The sequence below is a fragment of the Loxodonta africana genome, chromosome 21 (assembly GCF_030014295.1).
Source record: "Loxodonta africana isolate mLoxAfr1 chromosome 21, mLoxAfr1.hap2, whole genome shotgun sequence".
NCBI lineage: Eukaryota > Metazoa > Chordata > Mammalia > Proboscidea > Elephantidae > Loxodonta > Loxodonta africana.
In genome coordinates, this window is record NC_087362.1 from 29,622,359 (window position 1) to 29,635,849 (window position 13,491).

Below are 13,491 nucleotides of genomic sequence, written 5' to 3' on the forward strand. Positions count from 1 at the left end.
ATCTATGGTCAACTAAGTCCATTCAATAGGGGTGGGAGAATCTTTTCAATAAATGGTGCTGGGGAAATAATATAAAATAAATGGTGCTGGGAAAACTAGATTTTCACATGCAGAAGAATAAAGCGAGATCCATGCCTCACACCATACACAAAAACCAATTCGATATGGATCAAGGACCCAAATATGAAAATCAAGACCATAAGATTCTCAGAGGAAAATACAGGGGCATGGCTGCAAGGCCTACTTTTTAACAGTGGATTATCAGATACAACAATAAAAGCACAAGCAGCAAAAAACAAAGTAGGTAATAGAATCTCATAAAAATTACACACTATCAAAAAGTGAAAAGCAAAGAAGTTTCTGGGATAAAATGAATGCTTCAAAGGTCAGCGGAGCAGGGGCGGGGGTCTGGGGAACATGGTTTGAGGGGACTTCTAAGTCAATTGGCAAAATAATTCTATTATGAAAACATTCTGCATTCCACTTTGAAATGTGGCGTCTGGGGTCTTAAATGCTAACAAGCGGCCATCTAAGATGCATCAATTGGTCTCAACCCACCTGGATCAAAGGAAAATGAAGAACACCAAGGTCACACGACAACTAAGAGCCCAAGACACAGAAAGGGCCACATGAACCAGAGACCTACATCATCCTGAGACCAGAAGAACTAGTTGGTGCCCGGCCACAATCGATGACTGCCCTCTCAGGGAGCACAACAGAGAACTCCTGAGGGAGCAGGAGATCAGTGGGATGCAGACCCCAAATTCTCATAAAAAGACCATACTTAATGGTCTGACTGCGACTAGAGGAATCCCGGCGGCAATGCTCCCCAGACCTTCTGTTGGCACAGGACAGGAACCATCCCCGAAGACAACTCATCAGACATGAAAGGGACTGGTCAGCGGGGGGGGGGGGGGGGGGGAGAGAGATGCTGATGAAGAGTGAGCTAATTAAATCAGGTGGACACTTGAGAGTGTGTTGGCAACTCTTGTCTGGAGAGGGGATGGGAAGATAGAGAGAGAGGGAAGCTGGCAAAATTGTCACGAAACGAGAGACTGAAAGGGCTGACTCAATAGGGGGAGAGCAAGTGGGAGAAGGGAGTAAGATGTATGTAAACTTACATGTGACAGTCTGATTGGATTTGTAAATGTTCACTTGAAGCTTAATAAAAGTTAATTAAAAAAAAAAAGTAATATGTCACTTTAAAAAAAAAAAAGTGAAAAGCGGAGGCAGGGCCAAGATGGCGGAGTAGTCAGACACTTTCTGTGGTCCCTCTTACAACGAAGACCCAAAAAAACAAGTGAATTGATTATATATGACAACCTAGGAGCCCTGAACATCAAAGGCAAAGTTGAGGAATCACACTGAGTGACAGGGGGAGGGACAGATGGTTTAGAAGCAGCAGGGAGGTGCCAGACCTGACTTGGTGGGAACTAGTACCCTGAAGGCTAGATCGGCTGGCAGCAGCCGGGAGGCCAGCAGTGGCACTCAGGATGCATTTTCCACATTGGGAGAGGCCGAGCGGCACAGAGTCTACTTTAGCCTCCAGAATCAGTGAAAAGTGGCGCTCAATAGGCAAAAGATAAGTACATGCATCTAACCTACCAAATGGACTAAAAAACACCCCTTTGGGAAAAACTTCTCTCCCATTTACCTGCTCCCTCCCCACTCTGCACCAGTCCAGGCTGGTTTCAGCAATTGCCGAGTCCCCTGGGCCGGAAGTAGGGCCTGTCAAGTGTCCTGAGCCATTCTCCCGGACTTATAGTAGGAACAAGTTAATAAACAGGAGAAAATAATCTGCCAACTCCCCTCGGCTGGGAACTTGGCAGACACAGCTCCTTTGCCTAGGCACAGGCATAAGGGGTCCATGGACTTTGAATGCCTTTCACCCCTGCATAGACCTGTGTGGGCCCATATCAACAGCGTAGGCCCTCATTAGCACAGTATGACAGGGTGTATACCTGAAGCCTAACTTCACTGTATCAGCTATATGGTGGAGGGGCAGGTTTGTGACATTTGACACTGCTCTGCCTATTAAGCAGAGTCTTCACTCACCTACATCACACCACCTAGCCACCTGTGACAGGGGTCCAAGAATAAGTGGTGCCTCCCAGTCCTTACAGCCAACGACATCAGGTACCCATAGTCCAGGGGCAAACCCCACCAGCCTACGCACTCTAGGGAATAGGGACACGCTTTCCTCTCAGACACTCAGGGGCAGTTGTCTGCCTTGCTCAGCGCGTGACCCCCTACTGCAGCCAAATACCTGTGCCTATGCCAATCACCCGTGCCTGTCTAGGACTGTAGGTGAAAGCCTGCACCACACACTTGGTGACCAACTACCTGGACAGCTGAGCTGAATCCATACAAGAAAAGTCAACAGATTCCTGGGCTCACATACCTAATAACAAATGTAAGCACCTGGTGACAGGACATTAGCGCTTTAAAGGCACCAATAAACTAGATCACAGGAGCAGCTTATTTGGGCATATCAAAACAAAACAAGAAGCTAGGACACAGTAAGCAAACATAAAACAAATAACTATAATAACTTACTGATGGCTCGGAGACAACAGTCAATATCGAATCACATGAAGAGGCAGACCACGATGGCTTCAGTAAGCTCCCAAAACAAAAAAATCAAGAAATCTTCCGGAGGAAGAGAACTTCCCAGAATTACCAGGGGTAGAATACAAAAGATCAATATACAGAACTCTTCATGAGATCAAGATGCAGTTCAGGCAGAATAAGCCAAGGAACACACAGATAAAGCAATAGAGGAACTTAAGAAGGTTACAGAAGAACATAATGACAAATTTAACAGGCTGCAAGAATCCATAGAGTGACAGCAAACAAATTCAGAAGATTAACAATAAAATTTCAGAATTAGACAAATCAACAGTAAGTCATAGGAGCAGAATAGAGGCAACGGAAGTCAGAATTAGTGAGACTTAAGATAAAGCACTTGACACCAACTTATTTCAGGAAAAAAATCAGATAAAAGAATTTTAAAAAATGAAGAAATCTTAAAAATTATGTGGGACTCTATCGAGGAATAACCTTCGAGTGATTGTAGTATCAGAACAAGGGGGGATAACAGAAAATACAGAGAGAATTGTTGAAGATTTGTTGGCAGAAAACTCTAATATAATGAAAGATGAGAAGATATCTATCCAGATGCTCACTGAACCCCACACAAGGTAGATCCCAAAAGAAGGTCACTAAGACATATTATAATCAAACTTGCCAAAACCAAAGATAAAGAGAGAATTTTAAGAGCAGCTAGGGATAAACAAAAAGTCATCTACAAATAAGAGTCATTAAGACTAAGCTTGGACTACTCAGCACAAACCAACAAGGCAAGAAGGCAATGACATGACATATATAAAGCCTTGAAGGAAAAAAAATTGCCAACCAAGAATTACATATCCAGCAAAACTGTCTCTCTACTGTGATGGCAAAATTAGCGTATTTCCAGATAAATGGAAGTTTAGGGAATTTGCAAAAACCAAACCAAAATTATAAGAAATACTAAAGGGAGTCTTCTGGTTAGAAAATCAGTAACATCAGATAACAACCCAAGACTAGAACACAGGACAGAGCAGCCAGATATCAACCTGGATAGGGAAGTCACAAAAATAAAACAAGGCTAAAACACTGAAAATAGGAAAACAGAGATGTCAATATGTAAAAGATGACAACATTAAAACAAGAAAGAGAGACTAAAAAAAATGTAGTCGTAGATCTTTCATATGGAGAGGAAGTCAAGACAATATAAAGAAATAAAAGATTGGTTTAAACTTAGAAAAACGGGTAGATATTAAGGTAACCACAAAGAAACCTAACAATCCTACAAATCAAAATTAAAAACATAAAGACTCAGCAAATACAAAATCAACAACAATGAAACAGATCAAGATAAAATACATAAAGAAAAATGACTCCGCGCAGAAAATTAAGTGGAAAAAAGAAAATGTCAACAACACACACAAAAAAGAAAGACATCAAAATGACAGCACTAAACTCATACCTATCAATAATTATGCTGAACATAAATGGATTAAGTGTACCAATAAAGTGGCAGAATGGATTAAAAAAAAACATGATCCGTCTATATGCTGCCTACAAGAGACACACCTTAGACTTAGAGACACAAACAAAAACTCAAAGGATGGAAAAAAGTACATCAAGCAAACAACAATCAAAAAAGCAGCAGGAGTGGCAATATTAATCTCTGACAGAATAGACTTTAAAGTGAAATCCACCACAAAGGATAAGGAAGAACACTATATAATGATTAAAGGATCAATACAGTAGGAGGGCATAACCATAATAAATATTTACGCACCCAACCACAGGGCTCCAAAGTACATAAAACAAACTCTTGCAGCACTGAAAAGAGAGTTAGAGAACTCCACAATAATAGTAGGAGACTTCAACACACCACTTTCAGTGACGGACAGAACATCCAGAAACAAGCTCAATTAAGACAAGGACGATCTAAATGCCACAATCAACCAACTTGACCTCATAGACATATACAGAATGCTCCACCCAATGACAGCCAAGTATATTTTCTTTTCCAATGTGCAAAGAACATTCTCCGGAACAGACCACATATTATCCCATAAAGCAAGCCTTAACAGAATCCAAAGCACTGAAATATTACAAAGCATCTTTTCTGACCATAAAGCCATAAACGTAGAAATCAATAACAGAAAAAAGCAAGGAAAAAAAATCAAACACATGGAAACTGAAACACCTTGCTCAAAAACTACTGGGTTATAGAAGAAATCATGGACAGGATAAAGAAATTCACAGAATCAAATAAGAATGAAAACACATCCTACCATAACCTTTGGGACACAGCAAAAGCAGTGTTCAGAGGTCAATTTATAGCAATAAATGTACACACACAAAAAGAAGAAAGGGCCCAAATCAACACATTAACCCTACAACTTGAACAAATAGAAAAAGAGCAGCAAAAGAAGCCCTGGGGAACCAGAAGAAAGCAAATAATAAAAATTAGAGCAGAATTAGATGAAACAGAGAATAGTAAAACAATTGGAAGAGTTAAGAAGATCGAAAGCTTGTTCTTTGAAAAGATCAATAAAATCCATAAAACACTGGCCAAACTGAAAAAAGAAAAACAGGAGAGGAGGTAAATAACTCAAATAAGAAATGAGATGGGCAATATCACAACAGACCCAACTGAAATTTAAAGAATCATAACAGAATACTATGAAAAATTCTACTCTAACAAATTTGAAAATGTAGAGGAAATGGACAAATTTCTAGAAACACTACCTACCTGAACTAACACAAACAGAGGTAGAATAACTAAATAAACCTATAGCAAAAGAAGTGATTGAAAAGGTCGTTAAAAACTCACCACAAAAAAAGCCCTGGCCCTGATGGCTTCACTGGAGAAGTCAACCAAGCTATCAGAGAAGAGTTAACACCACTACTACTAAAGGTATTTCAGAGCATAGGTAAGGATGTAAATACTCCCAAACTTATTCTATGAAACCAGCATAACCCTGATACTAAAACCACATAAAGACACCACAAAAAAAGAAAATTACAGACCAATGTCTCTCATGAGCATAGACGCAAAAATCCTCAACAAAATTCTAGCCAATAGAATTCAACAACATATCAAAAAAATAACTCACCATGACAAAGTGGAATTCATACCAGGTATGCAGGGGATGGTTCAACATTAGAACAACAATCAGTGTAATCCCTCACATAAATAAAACACAAGAACCACATGATCATATCAATTGATGCAGAAAAAGCATTTGACATAGTCCAACACCCATTCATGATAAAAAGTCTCAGCAAAATAGGAATAGAAGGGAAATTCCTCCACATAGTAAAGAGCATTTATACAAAGCCAACAGCCAACATCATACCTAAATAGAATCTGAAAGCATTCCCCTTGAGAACGGGAACTAGACAAGGATGCCCTTTCTCACCACTCTTATTCAACATTGTGCTAGAGGTCCTAGCTAGAGCAGTTAGACTACAAAAAGAAATAAAGAGCATCCAAATTGGTAAGGTAGAAGTAAAAGTATCTCTATTTCCAAACGATACGATCTTATACACAGAAAACCCCAAAGAATCCACAAGAAAACTAATGGAACTAATAGAAGATTTCAGCAAAGTATCAGGATACAAGATCAACATACAAAAATCAGTTGGATTCCTCTACACCAACAAAGAGAACTTCCAAGAGGAAATCACCAAATCAGTACCATTTACAATAGCCACCAAGAAGATAAAGTACTTAGGAATGAATCTAACCAGAGACATAAAAGACCTATACAAAGAAAACTACAAGACAACACTGCAAGAAACCACAAGAGACCTACATAAGTGGAAAAACATACCTTGTTCACAGATAGAAGACTCAACATTGTGAAAATGTCTATTCTATCCAAAGTGATCTACAGATACAATGCAATCCCGATCCATCATGGATTGAATTTTGTCCCCCCAAAAATATGTGTCAACTTGGCTAGGCCAAGTACTATGTGGGTGTCCTCCATTTTTTGATTATAATTTTATGTTGAGAGGATTAGGGTGGGATTGTAACACCACTTCTACTCAAGTCACCTCACTGATTCAAGGTAAAGGGAGTTTCCCTGGGGTGTGGCCTGCACCACCTTTTATCTCTCAAGAGATAAAAGGAAAGGGAAGTTGGGGACCTCATATCACCAAGAAAGCATCACTGGGAGCAGAGTGCATCCTTTAGACACGGGGTCCCTGTGCCTGAGAAGCTCCTCGACCATGGGAAGATTGAAGACAAGGACCTTCTTCCAGAGCCGACAGAAACAGAACGCCTTCCCCTGGAGCTGACGCCTTAAGTTTGGACTTTTAGCCTACTTTACCATAAGGAAATAAATTTCTCTTGTTAAAGCCATCCACTTGTGGTATTTCTGGTATGGCAGCACTAGATGACTAAGACACGATCCAAATTCCAATGGCATTTTTTTAATGAGATAGAGAAACAAATCACCAATTTCATATAGAAAAGGAAGGGGCTTCAGATAAGTAAAGCATTACTGAACAAGAAAAACAAAGTGGGAGGCCTCACACTACCTGATTTTAGAACCTATTATACCGCCACAGCAGTCAGAACAGTCTGGTACTAGTACAACAACAGATACATGGACCAATGGAACAGAACTGAGAATCCAGACGTAAATTCATCCACCTATGAGCAGCTGATATTTGAAAAAGTAATTGGGGAAAAGACAGTCTCTTTAACAATGGTGCCGGCATAACTGGATATCCATCTGCAAAAAAAATGAAACAAGACCCATATCTCACACCATGCACAAAAATTAACTTAAAATGGATCAAAGACCTAAATATAAAAATCTAAAATGATAAAGATCATGGACAAAAAAATAGGGACAACACTAGGAGCCCTAATAAATGGCATAAACAGAATACAAAACATTACTAACAATGCACAAACATCAGAAGAGAAACTAGATAACTGGGAGCTCATAAAAATCAAACACTTATGCTCATCAAAAAACATCACCAAAAGAGTAAAAAGACAACCTGCAGACTGGGAAAAAAATCTTGGCTATGACGAATCTGATCAGTGTCTAATCTCTAAAATCTATAAGATACTGCAAAACCCCAACAAAATAAAGACAAATAACCCAATTAAAAAATGGGGAAAAGATATGAACAGACAGTTCACTAAAGAAGACAATCAGATGACTAGACTACCAGACACATGAGGAAATACGATCATTAGCCATTAAAGAAATGCAAATCAAAACTACAGTGAGATGCCATCTCACCCCAGTGAGGCTAATATATATATAGTGCTATCGAGTGGCTAAAATTGCTAGCATTAATCCAAAAAACACAAAATAATAAATGTTGGAGAGGTTGTGGAGAGACTGGAACACTTATATACTGCTGGCGGGAATGCTAAATGGTACCACTACTTTGGAAATCAATTTGGCACTTCCTTAAAAAGCTAGAAATAGAACTACCATACAATCTAGCAATCCCACTCCTTGGAATATACCCTAGAGAAATAAGAGCCTTCACACGAATAGATATGTGCACACCCATGTTCATTGCAGCACTGTTCACAACAGGAAAAACATGGAAACAACCTAAGTGCCCATCAATGAATGAATGGATAAACAAATTATGGTATAGTCACACGATGGAATACTACACAACGATAAAGAACAAAGATCAATCTGTGAAACATCTCATAACATGGATGAATCTGGAAGGCATTATGCTGAGTGAAATTAGTCTGAAAAAAAATATTATATGAGACCACTATTATAAGAACTTAAGCAAACGTTTAAACACAAAAGAAAACATTCTTTGATGGTTACGAGGGTAGGGAGGGAGTGAGAGGGGTATTCACTAACTAGATAGTAGACAAGAATTATCTTAGGTGAAGGGAAGGACAACACACAATACAGGGGAAGTCGGCACAACTGGACTTAACCAAATGCTAAGAAGTTTCCTGAATACAATCAAACACTTTGAGGGACAGAGCAGCAAGGGCAGGAGTCTGGGGACCATGGTTTCAGGGAACATCTATGTCAACTGGCATAACAAAGTTTGTTAAGAAAATGTTCTGCATCCCACTTTGGTGAATGGCATCTCGGATCTTAAAAGCTAGCAAGTGGCCATCTAAGATGCATCAATTGGTCCAAACCTACCTGGAGCAAAGGAGAACAAAGAACACCAAAGATACAAGAAAAATATGAGCCCAAGAGACAGTAAAGGCCACATAAACCAGAAACTCCATCAGCCTGAGACCAGAAGAACTACATGGTGCCCAACGACCACCAGTGACCGCCCTGAGAACGAACAGCACAGAGAGTCTCTGATGGAGCAGGAGAAAAGTGGGATACAGAACTCAAATTCTAGTAAAAAGACCAGGCTTAATGGTCTGACTGTGACTGGAGGGACCCCAGAAGACATGGCCCTCGGACTCTCTGTTTGCCCAAAACTAAAACCATTCTGGAAGCCAACTCTTCAGACAAAGATTAGACTGGACTATAAGACACAAAATGGTACTTGTGAAGAGTGCGCTTCTTAGCCCAAGTAGATATAGAAGATTAAACGGGCACCTCCTCTCCGGAGGTGAGATGAGATGGCAGAGAAGAACAAGAGCTGATTGAATGGGCATGGGAAATACAGGGTAGAAAGGAGAAGTGTGCTGTCACATTGTAGGGAGAGTAACTAGGGTCACATAACAATGTATGTATAAATTTTTGTATGAGAAACTAACTTGAACTGTAAACTTTCACTTAAAGCACAATAAAAAAAAAAAAAAGGGTGAAAAGGTAACCTACAGATTAGAATAAAATTCTTGGGAACCAAATACCCAATAAGGGTCTAACATCCAAAATAAATTTTAAAAAAACTTCTATAACTTAACAGCGAAAAGACAAACAATCCAATCAAAAAATGGGCAAAGGATTTGAACAGACATGTCACCAAGGAGGATATTCAAATGGCCAACAAGCACATGAAAAGATGCCCAACCTCATTAGCCATCGTTGTGCTGTCGAGTTGATCCCGACTCATAGCAACCCTACATGACAGAGTAGAACTGTCCCATAGGGTTTCTAAGGCTGTAATCTTTACGGAAGCAGATTGCTATATCTTTCTCCCATGGAGCAGCTGGTGGGTTCAGCCGGCTATGCCACCAGGGCTTCCATATTAGCCATTAAAAAACATACAAATATATTAGCCATTAAAGAGATTTAGATCAAAACTACAATGAAATACCATCCCATCCCTATTAAAATGGCAATGATCCAAAAAAACAGAAAACAGGTGCTGGTGAGGTTGTGGAGAAACAGGAACCCTCATCCATTGCTGGTAGAAATGTAAAGTGGTAGAGCCACTGTGGAAACTGAGGAACCAGCTCGGCAGGTCCTCAAAAAGTTGAACACAGAACTACCATATGACCCAGCAACCCCAATCCTAGGAACACACCCAGAAGTGAATAATGGAATGCAAACAAAAACCTGTTCACCGATGTTCATTGTAGCACTTTTCACAAAGATGTAGACAACTGAAATGTCCATCAGCAGATGAATGGATAAACAAAATGTGGTCTATACACACAATGGAATACTACTCAGCCACAAAGTGAAATGAAGTCCTGATACATGTCACAACATGGATGAGCTTTGGAAACATGCTGAGAGAAATCAGTCAGGCGACAAAGGACAAATACTTTATGATCTCACTTACATGAAATTAGTAAATATATAGAAACCAAAGATTATTAGCGGTTACCAGGGCTGGGAAGGAGGGGGAAAGATGGGGGTTTCGCTTAGGGAGTATTATGGATTAACTTGTGCCCCTCCAAAAAATCCATGAGTTGGTAGTTTCAGTCGACATCTAAGTCAACTGGCATAACAAAATCTATTAAGAAAACATTCTGCATCCCACTTTGGAGAGTGGCGTCTGGGGTTTAAATGCTAGCAAGCGGTCATCTAAGGTGCATCAATTGGTCTCAACCCACCTGGAGCAAAAGAGAATGAAGAACACAAAAGTCACAAGGCAATTATAAGCCCAAGAGACAGAAAGGGCCACATAAACCAGAGACTGCATTAGCCTGAGACCAGAAGAACTAGATGGTGCCTGGCTACAACTGATGACTGCCCTGACAGGGAACACAACACAGAACCCCCGAGGGAGCAGGACAGCAGTGGCATGAAGACCCCAAATTCTCGTAAAAAGGCCATACTTAATGGTCTGACTGAGACTAGAAGGACCCCAGAGGTCATGGTCCCCAGACCTTCTGTTAGCCCAAGACAGGAACCATTCCCAAAGCCAACTCTTCAGACAGGGATTGGACTGGACTATGGGATAGAAAATGATATTGGTGAAGAGTGAGCTTCCTGGATCAAGTAGACACACGAGACTATGTGGGCATCTCCCGTCTGGAGGGGAGATGAGAGGGCAGAGCGGGTCAGAAGCTGGCCGAATGTACATGAAAAGAGAGAGTGGAGGGAAGGAGTGTGCTGTCTCATTAGTCGGAGAGCAACTAGGAGTTCATAGCAAGGTGCATATAAATTTTTGTATGAGAGACTGACTTGATTTGTAAACTTTCACTTAAAGCACAATAAAAATTAAAAAAAAAAAAAAAACAGAAAAACCCATGAGTTGGAATCGACTGGATGGCAACTAACAACAACAAACCTATGGATGTAATCCCATTTACCATAACCCATAATCCATTGCCATCGAGTCGATTCCGACTCATAGCTACCCTAGAGGACAGAGTGGAAACTGTCCCATAGAGTTTCCAAGGAGCGCCTGGAGGATTCAAACTGCCAGGCTTTTGATTAGCAGCCATAGCTCTTAACCACTATACCACAAAGGTTTCCAATCCCATTTGGAAATAGGGTTTTCTTTGTTATGTTAATGAGGTCATTATAAGTGTAGGGTGTTGTCTTAGTCATCTAGTGCTGCCATAAGAGAAATACCACAAGTGGATGGCTTTAACAAACAGAAATTTATTTTCTCACAGTCTAGTAGGTTACAAATCCAAATTCAGGGTGTCGGCTCCAGGGGAAGGCTTTTTCTCTATATATGCTCTGGAGGAAGGTCCTTGCCTTCAATCCTTCCCTGGTTGAGGAGCTTCTCAGGTGCAGGGACCCCATGTCCAAGGACCCGCTCTTCTCCTTGGGCTGCTTTCTTGGTGGTATGAGGTCCCCAACTCTCTGCTTGCTTCCCTTTCCTTTTATCTCTTGAGAGATAAAAGGTGGTGCAGGCCACACCCCAGGGTAACTCCCTTTACCTTGCATCAGGGAGGTGAACTGAGTAAGAGTGGTGTTACAATCCCACCCTAGTCCTCTCAACATAAAATTACAGTCACAAAATGGAGGATACCTACACCATACTGGGAATCATGGCCTAACCAAGTTGACACATTTTTGGGGGAACACGATTCAATCCATGACAAGTGTGTCTTAAACCAATAATTTTTGGGATATAAAAGACCAAATTAGGCATAGAGAAGCAAGCAAAGCACAAACGGGGAAAGATTGAGGCCACCTGTTAGATCTTTAAGGCACAGAGTAAGAGAAGCTTGAAGAGACAAAGACCTTCCCCCAGAGCTAACAGAGAGCCTTCTCCTAGAGCCAGCACCCTAAATTTGGCGTTCTAGCCTCCTGAACAGTGAGAAAATTAATTTGTATGTTAAAGCCACTGACTTGTATTTCTGTTACAGCAGCACTAAGAACCTAAGACAGCACCTGAGTGTGTATAATTTGGAGAGCCATAAGCATGCAGGGCAAGATGCATGCCGGGAAACACCTGAGGTAATCCTAAACTTTCTCCTCAGGTGGAGCTCTCGGCTCAGTGTAAGCCTGGTTAATGACTTCCCCAGTATAGAGCCAGTCTGCAAAGATTGCAAAAGTGTTTTTTCTCCTCTCATGGTTTTACTTCTGCTTCCTTCTGCAAAGAATAGTTTGGAAAAGTTGCTAAGTTAACCAATTACAACAGCCTTCAGCAGTAAAGAGAGGAAATACAGGATTCGAATGACACTATACGAACTAGACCTAACAGACATTTATAGGTTACTTCATTAATTACACAGGACATACATTCTTCTCCCACGCACACGAGTCATTCTCCAGTGTAGACCATATATTAGGTGACAAAACAAGTTCCAATAAATTTTAAAAGACTAAAATATACAAAGTGTCTTTTCTGGCCATAGTGGAATGAAACTAGAAGTCAATTAGAGAGGAAAACCTGAAATTTCACAAAAATGTGGAAATTAAATAACACAGTTAAACAACGGAGGAAAAAATCACAAGGGAAATTTAAAAATACTATGACACAAAGAAAACACAACATACCAAAACATGTGGGATACAGCAAAGGCAGTACTCAGAAATTTATGGCTATAAATACCTACATTAAAAAAGAAGGGCTCTAAATCAGTAACTCAGCTTTATATCTTAAGAAACTAGAATAGTCATGTCTCCAAAGAAGATACACAAATGATCAATAATCATATGAAAAAATGCTAAACATTATTAGCCCTTAAGAAAATGTAAATCAACACCACAATGAGACACCACTTCACAGCCACCAGGATGGCTATTACCAGGTATCAGAAAAGGAAATTAGGAAAACCATTCTTTTTATGATAGCATCTAAAAGAATAAAATACCTGGGAATAAATTTAAGCAGGGAGGTGACAGACCATTACACTGAAAACTATAAAACACTGCAGAAACAAATTATAGGAGATCTAAATAAACGCGAAGACATTCCATGTTCATGGACTGGAAAACAAGATAGTTAAGATGTCAATTCTAACCAAAGCAATCTACAGATACAATGCAATTCCTATTAAAATTTCAACAGCCTTTTTTATAGACATAAGAAAGACAGTTCTCATATTTGCATAGAATTGCAAGGGGACCCACATAGTCAAAACAATCCTGCAAAAAAAAA